The sequence below is a fragment of the Coenobita brevimanus genome, chromosome 23, assembly GCF_032717465.1.
Source record: "Coenobita brevimanus isolate Jiangsu-jjx chromosome 23, ASM3271746v2, whole genome shotgun sequence".
Classification (NCBI taxonomy): Eukaryota; Metazoa; Arthropoda; class Malacostraca; order Decapoda; family Coenobitidae; genus Coenobita; species Coenobita brevimanus.
This window is the reverse complement of record NC_136976.1, coordinates 51,234,770-51,247,304: the sequence shown is the minus strand read 5'-3', so window position 1 is coordinate 51,247,304 and position 12,535 is coordinate 51,234,770. Positions and strand designations below refer to the sequence as shown.

At 45.1% G+C, this 12,535-nt stretch overlaps 1 pseudogene; it reads left to right on the top strand.

Annotated features, from left to right (window-relative positions):
* Nucleotides 1-11,964: 11,964 nt before the first annotated feature.
* On the top strand, nucleotides 11,965-12,083 carry LOC145393134 (5S ribosomal RNA; annotated as a pseudogene).
* The last annotated feature ends 452 nt before the right edge of the window (nucleotides 12,084-12,535 follow it).

Here is a 12,535-nt window from a genome sequence, read left to right as displayed (position 1 = left end):
ACGTTAACTGTGTTCACCCACTACAGCTTGTTCCCAGGCTAATTTTCACCGACTCTTCTTAACTGCTCTGTCCTTCACTGATTACTCTCACTGTTTGACTCTGTCATTGATTCACTGACTGTTCACTGGCGAAAAACCCAACTCACTCTACCTGTCACTCGTGGCTGACTGACAAAACTCAGTGTATGGCAGACTGGCACTCTCTCTAGCATACCCTCCTGCGTCCGTTACACTTATAGCTGACTGCCATTCAGCCAGGGTGGCCCCGTAATTTTACCCCTCCTCCGGCTTCCCCTACTAGCGCAATCCAGAATAGTCAAGAACTCATATTTTCTGATGCAATAATGTACATTCGAGAGCCTAGAAGTCACACTTTCTAACGCAAAAATACACGTAAACGAACAACGGTCAGTAGCAATAATGGTAAGAACCAATTCCTAAGGTAAGGTAGAACGAAAATAAAACAAGTGCCGAAATCTCCATAATGCTCCTCACATTTCCTGATACAAACACTGGCCTAAACCTACAACAGAACACTTAATTTGTAGAATGTTCCTCACATCTCCAGATATAAAACACTACCCTTCTCCTACCGGCATAACAGTATGTTATCTTGCAGGCTGTGTTGTGCAATAAACTCCTGCTATCCTCAGCCATATCATGTTTATTAACCTCTTTGGTCAGTTCTTGCTGTCCTATAGGGGTTTCAAACTGGTGTGATTAGATACAGCCTTAACCATCTTCTGTAATACGAGAGGCCTTCCTTAAGCTGAATAAATTTGTTTAAAAGTAGCAGAACAGAACAAACAAAACAAAAAAACGGATTAATAAACACACACTATACACAGGCCTAGGTTCGTGCAATTAGAAGGGTAGCCTACAAAGCTGCGGAGATTTTTTTTTTTTTTTTTTTTACAAGTTTTTCACTTAGGCATATAGTGACAACAGAACATGTCTGACTTTTCGCTGTCATTGCTACCGATACCATTTATGAATACCTGTTAGAAATTAGTGGTTTGCTTACATACACAGATTCTTGCCGTTTCTCAGGACTAATTGCTATGCTCGTGGTCCTATATTTATCACTTGGAAATCACTAGGTCATCGCTATAAGCATGCATTTGGGGGGCATTATGTCAACCACACATTACGAAAGAAAGCCTAAGTTAATAATGTTGACCGTGACCTATACAGCCGATCTGGCAGCTTAAGCCAGTTTACTGTCAGTTATATCATAGTTCTCATATGTCACACATTTGTGACATATGAGAACTATCTGTTTACTTACAGCTTACTGATTCAGCTGGCAGCAATGTTCTCTTCCAAACAATAGGCATGTACGGTATTCTTCCTAACCGAGTGTGCCATACTGTAGGCTGCGAACAACACCCAGAAATTTTGACGGTCATCCGTGGAACAAATTTGTTACGTGCGATCAGTTTGCGTTTCACATTACGGTGTGTAGTCAGTATAACGATGCAGAAAGGACAGACATATTCTTTCATCACATATTTCAGAATTATTATCGTTGACAACTACAGCTTGCTTTCCCCTTCGCGCTTCAATATCTATCTGTCTATCTATTGCCAGACGCCATAATCCCGTAAGGGATGGCCACCTGACTGAATTATTTGTTTTACGGGGAGGGGCACTAACCCTCCACCAACCCACTTGTTGACACGTAGGGAGCACTTATGGTTTGGTTATATGGATACCACCCAGCGTTGTAAATGGTTTCTTGCCTTACAGGAAACCATTTGGTTTGTCATTCTATGTAAAGCCACCTGTAAAGGAAAGAAGACCAATAAGAAGTGACAGGAAAGATGGGAGAAATAGGAAGAGAGGAGGACAGGCACAGAAAAAGAATGATAAAGGCTAAGGAAGAAGTAGGCAGCACTACATCAAGTGAGTAGATGGTGGTCGCCACCACCTACCAAGACCCAACTAATTGTGCCGTACTCACAGCAGTTCTTCTGCCTTTCAGAATTCCATTTATGACTTCATTCTGAGAAACATGGGTAATTTTAACCCTTTCAGTCTGATGACGCATTTTACCTAATATCCTACTGCTATCATCAGGATTTTACTCAGTTTTGATGAGACTTCGACATGGAAAAGGTTTTGTCTCAAGTTTAATAAACACTTCTAGTGGTAGCAAGGATTAAAAAAAAATATTAATAATAATAATAATGATAATAATAATAATAATCTATAATGGTCAAGACTAATCCATCCATCCATCATCCAATCCTATGTCGCCCCATGAGGAGCGTAGGAGCCCGGGGCTAGGCAGTTGGTCCCGACATTTAAGATGAGAGTGACCAGCCTCACTCATCCCTGAGTGGCATTACATGAGCAATCAACTCCAACCATCCCTTGGATATAAACCTTCACCGGCTCAATCCGATTGGAGCGCAATAATTACCCACTAAACCACCAGGCGCCAAAGTTTGGTTATATGGTTACCACCCAGCGTAGTAAATGGTTTCCTGGTGCACAGGAAACCATTTGGCTTGTCACTCAGTGTAGAGTCACCCAAAGGCTGAAGGAAGTGGAAAGAATGAAGGAAGAAAGACAGAAGAGGGAGTGTAGTCACCCGTAGGCAGAAGGACAAGGAAAGAATAAAGGAAAGACAGAAGAGAATGGAAGGAAAGAAGGATGGAGAGGAAAGGGCAGACACCCGAGAGCAGCACTACATCGAGTGAGTGGATGGTGAGCGCCCCCACCTACCACAAATCTAGTCATTTATTCCATTTAACAGCACAGCTAGAGTGAGTCACAGATTCGTCAGAAGTTAACACTCTCAGACTTCTATGAATCACTCTAAAATGAATAAAATTACCGTTCGTTGGAATAGAATACTTGAGTTATCCCGACCATGAGAAGGTAAATGGTATCAGTATTCCTGTGACTCACTCTGCTGAATAAACTCCAGCTAGCGTTAACTGGAATATTTTATTATATTTTCGACTACGGGAAGGTTAATGCTGTCAACATTAACAACGCTATAGTTGTATTCTTTCCAACGCCTAGCAATTTTATTTTGCTGAGAGGGAATCATAGGAGCCTAAGAGTGTTAGGGAGTAGACTATCAAATATAGATAGATAGATAGATATACTACTGAGTCTTTTCCTATTTTTTTATTATAGAAAACAACTTACATTGGGTGTTCATAAAGTCCTACAGTATTTACAGGAAGTAATTACGTGTTACGGAGTAATATTATGAGACAGTTTTCCATACGAAAGTAAATAATTCGCTTTCCAGCAAAGAATGTCATTATGTTTGATCTACCGAAACAAACTGGCTTTCTGTTCTTGTCTGTTATAATGCCTGACTGCTGATACGGTATTATATGTAAGGTTCAAATGCAGACTGGCAACATATTTTTTTTTTTTTCTCAATTACTGACAATAAATCAAGCTATACAGTCCTATACCAAGCAGCCCGTAGTTTGAGACTGGGCTTTGAACAAGCGACTTCGAACGCTGTGAAATCAGACCTCTGGTAATCTGAAAATTTTGTGCACGCATTCGACAGTGTATTGACTGAAGTAATAAAACGAGGTAGGTGAAGACTTGTCTAAAAGAGTTGATGCGTTCCAAGTGCTGTTTAGTCACACACTGGTGTGACAGACTGATAGTCGTCTCCAATTTCTGAGAAAAAGATTTGTATTGGGCTGTTGCCGTAGTACTTTAGATAAGAGTTGGGCGAAGTTCAACTATAACTGGTGTGTCCATTGAAGGAAAGTGCCAGAGCTGGCAAACACTCCAGTTTCATATTTTCTTATTTAGTAATTTACGTTAAATATTAGAAATTGTTGTGGCGTATGCCATTGGACATACTGTAGTAATTTAAACAGTTGTGTTGATCTTTTGTTTATTATTATGCCATTTTGTGAATTAAGTTGGACAAAATTACCCCAATTAAAAAGCAAATGTTGACAAGCACAGCATGCCGAAATCTTACAATCGGCACCTTCATATTAGGCCTATGTGCAAAACACGCAATGTTACCACTTTACCGTATGGGCGCAGGTCTTCCAGATATCCTGTTGGCCTGAACCTTTCTCAGGATATTTGTTATGTTTCAGAGAATACCATTGATCTTGGGTATTTTTTTACATTTTACCTGTGAAATATGTAAACACCCATACCACACATAGGCTACCATCATTTCGACGAAGTGACTTGCTGCCACCGAGCTCAATTATAGAGCTCAGTGCGTGTGCCGAGCTCTTATCACACACGTCTATTGCCGTAATTTCAAACTCCTCACTGATTATGCAGGCTTTCTTAGTTGATTAAGGAAGGTTAGGATAGAATAGGTAAAGTTAGAAGTTAAGTTAGGATAATAGATTAGGCTAAGTGAAATGCGTGGTTTTGACCGCATCGATTCTCCGGAATATTCCGGAGAATACCGCAGTCTCCCCGACATCAAGGCGGACCAGGAGCAGTGGAGTCTGCCCTCAAAAATGCCGACACCCCCACTCGGACTCCCCGGGGTAGCCGCCGCCAGCCACCACCACTCCGGGCAACAGCGGCGTACGTCAGCCCGGGCCGTGCGCCCTTGTGAGACGCAACCACCGCGCCGCCGTCACCGTAGGCAAAAGACACTACCTTCGTGTGGCGGAATCACCGAGTTAGCTAGGGGTGGAGTCAGAAACTGTACTCCAGACAGCACCCCTAAGGTAGAGACGATCTATGGTCGCTCTAACAGTGGCAAGGTAGAGACGATCGGCGGTCGCTCCCTCCACAACAAGGTAGAGACGATCAATGGTCGCTCCCATAAAGAAAAGACAGAGACGATCTATGGTCGCTCACAACAAAATCAGGTAGAGACGATCAGTGGTCGCTCCCTGAAAGCTAAGGTAGAGACGATCAACGGTCGCTCCCTCAGCACACTGGTAGAGACGATCAATGGTCGCTCCCATAAAGAAAAGACAGAGACGATCTATGGTCGCTCACAACAAAATCAGGTAGAGACGATCAATGGTCGCTCCCTGAAAGCTAAGGTAGAGACGATCAACGGTCGCTCCCTCAGCACACTGGTAGAGACGATCAATGGTCGCTCCCCTATAAAAAAGACAGAGACGATCTATGGTCGCTCACAACAAAATCAGGTAGAGACGATCAATGGTCGCTCCCTGCAAGCTAAGGTAGAGACGATCAACGGTCGCTCCCTCAGCACCCCGGTGGAGACGATCGATGGTCGCTCCCAGGGTATAGTGAGGAGGAAAGACCTCCCTGTCTCCCCCGGCCTCTGTTCCCTGCGCGAGGCCCTTGAGAAGACCCACCTGTCGGGCCCCCGTGACAGCCGCTGCCGCAGTCCTTCCCTGCCGGTGCCCCTGCCCATAGGAGACCGCAGTCCGTCGCCTCTTCCGGCCCGCCCCAGGACACCCGGGCGAGACCTCACCACGCCCCCGTGACGCCGGGACCTGACCCAGAGGTTCCTAGCCCTCTTCGGCCCCAGTCCGGAGCCCAGTCCGGAAGCCCCCGGACGTGAGAGGACGCCCTAGTGAGTCGCCCCGTGCCCTCCCGGCTCGCCCTACCCTGGCGACACCCTCAGCCCGACCGGATCATCGCCGAGGTAACTGTGTTTCTCTCCACCAGAGATACGAGGATGCGCAATTGTGAAGTAGGTTAAGTGTGACTCCTTTTTTCTTAGAATAAGACTAGTGCAGTGATTTCATGTAATTTCCATTGGGGTAACCCAGGACATAATGCTACATTAACGGGCGAGAATGTGGGTAGAGACCCCAAGTGAAGATACATGCGAGTGTCATCCCGAGTTTACTAAGGACTTCTCTCTAGAGCCCAAGGAAAGGATAATACATCATTAGAGTGCTATTGGTTAAACTCTGAGTAATACAGTGGAATAGAATTTACGAGGGTTCCGACTTTGTTACGCGTTGGGAAGTGCGAGCCTACATAACCTACCAGGGAGATGTGTAGTATATAAGTTGTGCTGACGGAAATCTAGTGTTGCCAAAACTACGAGGACCGCGAGTGATAACTGTACTCCCTTGTTCTGCACGCTATCCCTGAAAACCCTCCCCACTCCTCACCCCCGCTCTTGAAGTCCAAATAAGAACCAGAGTTAATTATCAAAGAATTCTTGCCAATAGAAAACACCTAAACTCCCTTGTTAATATCGGGCCTCATTAAGTATTACCATAACTTCTCCCTCGCCGTTCTAAGTCACTCTCCGTGTCTCCCTACCTCCCCCCTCCCCTTCCTGGTAAATCACAAACCCCCCCCCTCTCTCCCCTCCCGCGCTCCGCGCGCACGGGTATTTACTGTACTCCTAGTACTAAGATTTGTTGTATTGTCATTAATATCTAAGAAGCTAGTATCCTGCGAGATACACAATATTTTAAATAAACTTTTGTATTGCTCTATATTGTGATGTAATGTCTACTGAAATGTCTTGTGTCTAACTGAAATAATATACGTGTATGGTGTTGCCGAAAGTTTTTATGTCTCCTGCCTCTTCATTGCACTAGCTCCGGTCTCGAAAGAGGACCCCGCTCAGTGTTGAGTTGATTTGGAACGAGAGGTCGAGCCAAATTCTACTCAGCATTACAGTAAGTTTGGACTGAGATTAGGATTTGGCATGATAGGTAGGCTACTGTATTTGGAGACTTCCTAGGTTGTGGCAATCCTATGTGGTTACAGTGGGGGGGGGGGATCAGCACCGACACGTCCCGTCAGAGAGATCGTGGTTATCAACGCATACATGATACATGTTGTCGCGGGCGAACTGGCGGCTTCCTGTTTTAAATACCCCAGTAGGTATATTCTGGTTTTTCTACACATTTTTGGTAGTCAAAAATGCATACTGTAGGCTACTGAAATTGCCGGTACTTTCCCGAAGATCGTGAAGGCGCCATTCCACCGGGGCAACACAGGCAACATGTAGCATGCGATTTGCCTGGGTTTCAAAATGTATGTTGAATGCGGCATTCAACCAGGAGACATGCTGACTGCGACAAGTCAACATTGTTGTTTCATGTATCATGTTACATGCCAGTGTTTATGTTGAATGCCAAAAAACCTTTTCCATCGATTCAACAAGAACTGCCTGTTGTCAACACGATGCAACAGACAGACAGATGTGTAGATAGACAGAGCCTAACAAAAAACCATACAGGTAGATACCGTGTAAAACACACACACACACACACACACACACACAAACCCTCTCTTGATATCTCCGAGTTTCTTCCGGCCCTTATTTTCCCTTTCCTCGTACCGTGCCTTATAGCCGTATTATGATTTGATGTTAACTCATTATTTTTACCTTTACTGTGGTAAAAAGTTAGCGTACGGACAATGCTTAAGCTCATCATGTTTGTTTCGTAGTATAGTATTACTGTATCGGGACGCTGGAAGCGACCATCAGGGACGTGCAGACTATCAGAGGGACATATAAAAGGAGGGTGGGGGACGTGAAGATGCGGGGACTTCTATGCTTGGTCGTGAAGAGTGGATGCATGCTCGTGTGCTCTCATCTCTAGATTTATAGGGCTGCCTCACTGGCATTAGTTCTTTTTTTCACCCTTTTGGTGGTCGATAGGATAGCTAGTTTCTCATATTCCTTCCCTCCTTCATAGCTAGGTACAGTAGGTGTCTGTACCATTATACTGAGTTTACCTTTGCATACTCGCCTACGGAGGGTTCCCCCCACTGATCGCTCTGGGGCGTGAATAAACACGGTCGGGCCTCCCTGGAGTGGTTTGAGAGGGCAACCTCAGACTTAGGTGTTTGGACTCGGGTTTATTGTCCCTTGCTCGCTCTTCTCCTTCCCACTTCCCCCGTCAGGGGGGAGTGGTAACTATGGCAGACGCCCTTTCCGCCTCTCCTTCCCTCAGGGTGAGAGGTGGTCCTGACCGACCCCCGACTGGTTCACGGACTGACAACCCCCAGACTGACCGGCCCCAGACTTGTTTGCCTTGTGACATCCCTGTACATAACGATGAGTTTGTGATCATCCATGCTTTAGGTTCCACTCCCTTGAGCAGTATCCCTTCATGATCAAGAAGGTTACTGATGACTGGGCTGGGGAGGTGGAACAAGTTAAAAAAAACTTGCGAATGGAGACCTCTTCGTAAAGACTTGTAACTCATCTTGTTAAGGACTTGTTGAAGCTGCGCAAGTTTCATTCTTATGATGTCGAGGCCAAGATCCCGACTTCCATGAATTCCTGCAAGAGTGTTATCACTTGCAGGGATTTCATGGTGATGAGTGAGGAAGAGATCATAGAGGAACTTGCTCAGCAAGATGTCATTGATGCTAGAATCATAACCAGATTTTCGGAAGGTGTCAGGACAAAGATTACAACCATCATTTTGTCTTTTGGTAAAGTGTCACTGCCTAGTCATGTAAAAATCGGTTATGAAATTGTTCATGTGCAGCCATATATCCCCAACCCTCTACGTTGTTTTAAATGCCAGTTGTATGGGCATGGTGCCAAGACTTGTCGGGCTTCCCAGCCAGTGTGTGGCAAGTGTGCATACCAGGGTCATGGTGCGGAACGTAGCACATCTGAGACAGCATGTTGCTTTCACTGCAAGGTCACTCACTCCACTTCCTCTGGGGACTGTCCCAAGTGGAAGGAGGAGAAGGAGGTTTGCACGGTGAAGGCAACTGAGGATATTTCCTACTATGAAGCTAGGAAAAAGGTGATGGAGTTGCATGCAACTCCCACACTGAATAGGTCCTATGCTTCGGCGGTGATGTCCCGTCCTGTGATATGTTCTGTCGAGACACAGACTGACCTTGTCCTTCTCCCTCCTGCCCCTCACAGTACCTCTCCATCTCGGCCTCCTGTCCGCTCCAACTCTCTCACTGACATCCCTAAGGCTTTGACGTATGCTCAGGCTGCTGCTGCCTCTCCATCAGTACGGCCTAAACCAAAGTCTGACAAGTCTATTAAGAGTAACATGACCACCCTCACAAAACAGTCACGTCCTCATGTTCTACCAGTTCCTACTCCAACGAGGGAGAGGAAGGTTAGCTCTTCCTCGGGGGAGTCTGGGAGCCTAGTTATTGATGAAAATATGGAGGTTTCTGTAAACAAGCACCGGGATAGGTCCCCCAGTAGTCGCTCGCCTGCTGGCAGGCAGCATAAAAAGACAAAGCACAATGGCCCCCAACGTAAATCTTAAACTGTCACATTCACTATATTACAATGGAATTGTAGGGGTGTTGGGAATAAACTACATAACATGGCAATCTTGCTTTCAATACACAGGCCAGACGTTATTTGTTTACAGGAGACGCACTTTGTGGATCATTCTGATCCTCCACAGTTCAAACACTGCCACTCATATAGAAGATATGAAGGTCACGGAGTTGCCATATACACACACAAATCACACCCACAAACGGAAGTGATTCTAAATTCTACTCTGGAAGCAGTCGCGTGGAGTAAAATTTAATAACACGTATCTGTCTATTTGCTCTCTGTACTGTCCACCACATGGCCCCATTGATAGTGATGCTTTCAATTCACTATTTGAACAACTGCCTGGGAATAAGTTAATGTTGGGCGATTTTAACGCCCATCACTATCAGTGGGGTAGCTTGAGGATCGATGGTCGTGGTGAGCAAGTAGCCAACCTAGTACTACAGTCCAACCTCTGTCTTCTGAACGATGGTAGAGCGACTCGTGTAGATGATCATACTGGTAACTTTTCGACCATCAAGATTTCTCGTGGGACCCTTATGACGACTCCTTGGGAAGTGATCATTTACCCATCTTTCTTATACACGCGACATTGTTTTGGACCCTCCACCTCCAAAATTTAACTATAAGAAAGCAGATTGGGGATCCTTCTCAAGGATTGCCAACTTAGATAATTATATCTGGGGAGACCATAGATGTTAAGGTCGAAAATTTAACCAAATGCATATTACACGTAACTGAGGCTGGTATTCCCAAGACTTCTGCAGTTCATGCAAAGCATTGAGCACATTGGTGGACGCCGGTTAGCCGACAAGCATTAAGGAAACGCAATAGGAGATACAGGATTTTTGATAGTCAGCCCACTGAGGAAAATTTTATTGCATACAAATAGGCATAGGCTATGGCAAGGAGCCAAATGTGACTCCTGGCGGTCCTTTGTGTCCACGTTGACTCATACTACACCATTAAGTAAAGTCTGGTCCACTATAAGAATATTAATAATAGGGGCCCATACTTCCGTTATCACCTTGCAGGTGAACAACACCATCTATAACGATCCCGTGGACGTTGCTAACGTTCTTGTCAGGAGTGTTTTTCATGTAAGTAGCTCAGCCAATTATGATCCGCGTTTTCAGCATCATAAACGCATGGCTGAGCTACAGATAATAGACTTTGCCGCAGAAGACGTAGACTCCCCGTACAACCAAAAGTTTACACTAGATGAACTGCTCCTTGCCCTTAACCCGCCCCATCCTGACCACTTTTCCACCACTGACTCCCCCCAATCCCGACCATTTTAGGAAAAAAAATTTTTCGGCTCAAACCTTCGCTTTTGGTGAGAAACATCGAAAATTCATAGAGAAATCGCTCACCTGAGGTTTAAAATACTCATTACAGGTAGGAGTGCCTCCTTACCTTACTGGGTTTTCTATCAGGCTGGCACCAAAGAAAACGAGTTCTATGGGAGGATAACTATTTCACACCACTCATAAACGGTATTTATTTATTTACTGTTAAGAATTTATATGCAGTACAAGAGTATATTGGTTTTCAAGCAGTAATATAGGCATTATAAGCATTGTTTCACTCACTAATACCTGACCTTTTTTTGCCACATTACCTGATCATCATTTCTAACTGTTTCTTCTTCTAATGCTATGTAAAGTTTGTCCTCCACATTGTCATTGATTGGGGAATCACTCTGGCCCTGAATTTCGTACCGTGGCATGACATGGCTATACTGGCCAGGTCACTGATAACAGGTGAATTGCTGAGACAATGGCATGCAGGGATGGGGAGGAGGTCATGCTGGGTAAGGCATTGTCCCTGCCTGGCATCTTGTTGAGGAAGGTGTCACGTGTATACGTACCAAAAATGACTCGCGAGAATTGAAAATTGTGCAAATTAGGGACCTTGCAATTTTTTTGCGTTTATGTATGTCGATGGGATTGGCAGTGACAAAACGTGTGGACGTAAAAGAACGTCGACGGGACGCTGCGGGTTAAATCCTGTGAAGACACCAGCCCTGGACCAGACACCATCACGTACGGTATGATCCAGCATCTTAACCCGCCCCATCCCGTCGACGTGTGGGTACGTTGCAACATTTTGCATTTGCCAGTCCCGGCAACATACTGGTACGTCGTGCAATTGCAAGGTCCCTAATTTGCACAATTTTCAATTTTCGCGCGTGATTTTTCGTACATATACACGGGACACCTTCCTCTATTCCTCTTCAAGATGCCAAGCAGGGACAATGCCTTACACTGTATAACCTTCCCCCTCACCCCCCCTCATGCCATTGTCTGGGCAATTCACCTGTTATCAATGACCTGGCCAGTAAAGACATTCAGGGTCAGAGTGATTCCCCAATCGATGACAATGTGGAGGACAAAGTTTACATAGCATTAGAGGAAGAAAGTCAGAAATAATGATCAGGTAATGTGGCAAAAGAAGGTCAGGTATGGTGATGAGTTAGTGAGTGAAACAATGCTTATAATGCCTATATTGCTGTTTGAAAACCAATATACTCTCGTACTACATATAAATTCGTACCAAGTAAACAAATAAATACCGTTTATGAGTGGTGTGAAATAGTTACCCTCCCATAGAACTCGTTTTCTTTGGTGCCAGCCTGTTAGAAAATCCAGTCAGGTAAGGAGGTACTGGTCCCTGGATCGAGTATTTTAAACCTCAGGTGAGCGATTTCTCTATGAATTTTCGATGTTTCTCAACAAAAGCGGAGGTTTTAGCCAAAAAAAAAAAAAAAATCCGGAAATACCCATGCCACGTTGAGTACACCGCTTCCCGTCCGATCAGCGAAGTTAAGCAACGTTGGGTCTGGTTAGTACTTGGATGGGTGACCGTCTGGGAACACCAGGTGCTGTTGGCGTAACGTTCTCCCTACGTGTCAGGTGGGGTTGGTGGAGGATTAGTGCCCCTCCCTGTAAAACAATTAACTCTAAGCCCTTGGCCACCCCGTTTGGGATACATGGCGTCTGGCAATGAATGAATGAACCTCGGGATTGGGGGGTGTCAGAGGTGCGAAATAGCTCGGGACGTGACGGGTTAATCAGGACAACCCGATTAAGATGTTAGCATTGTACAGTGAGATTTGGGCGTCTCGAACATTCCCAAACTCATGGCACATTGCACACGTCATTCCGATACCCAAAGAGGCTGGTCGTCATATGCACAGTCTATGTTAATATACAGTCGTCTCACGCGCAGGTGGATGACGTCATGAGGATGACGTCAGATTGCCTTCCATAGAAAACGAAAAGTAAAAGGATAACTCATGTGTGACAAGTATACCCTGTTCACTCAGCTCCACTGGTTAGAGGC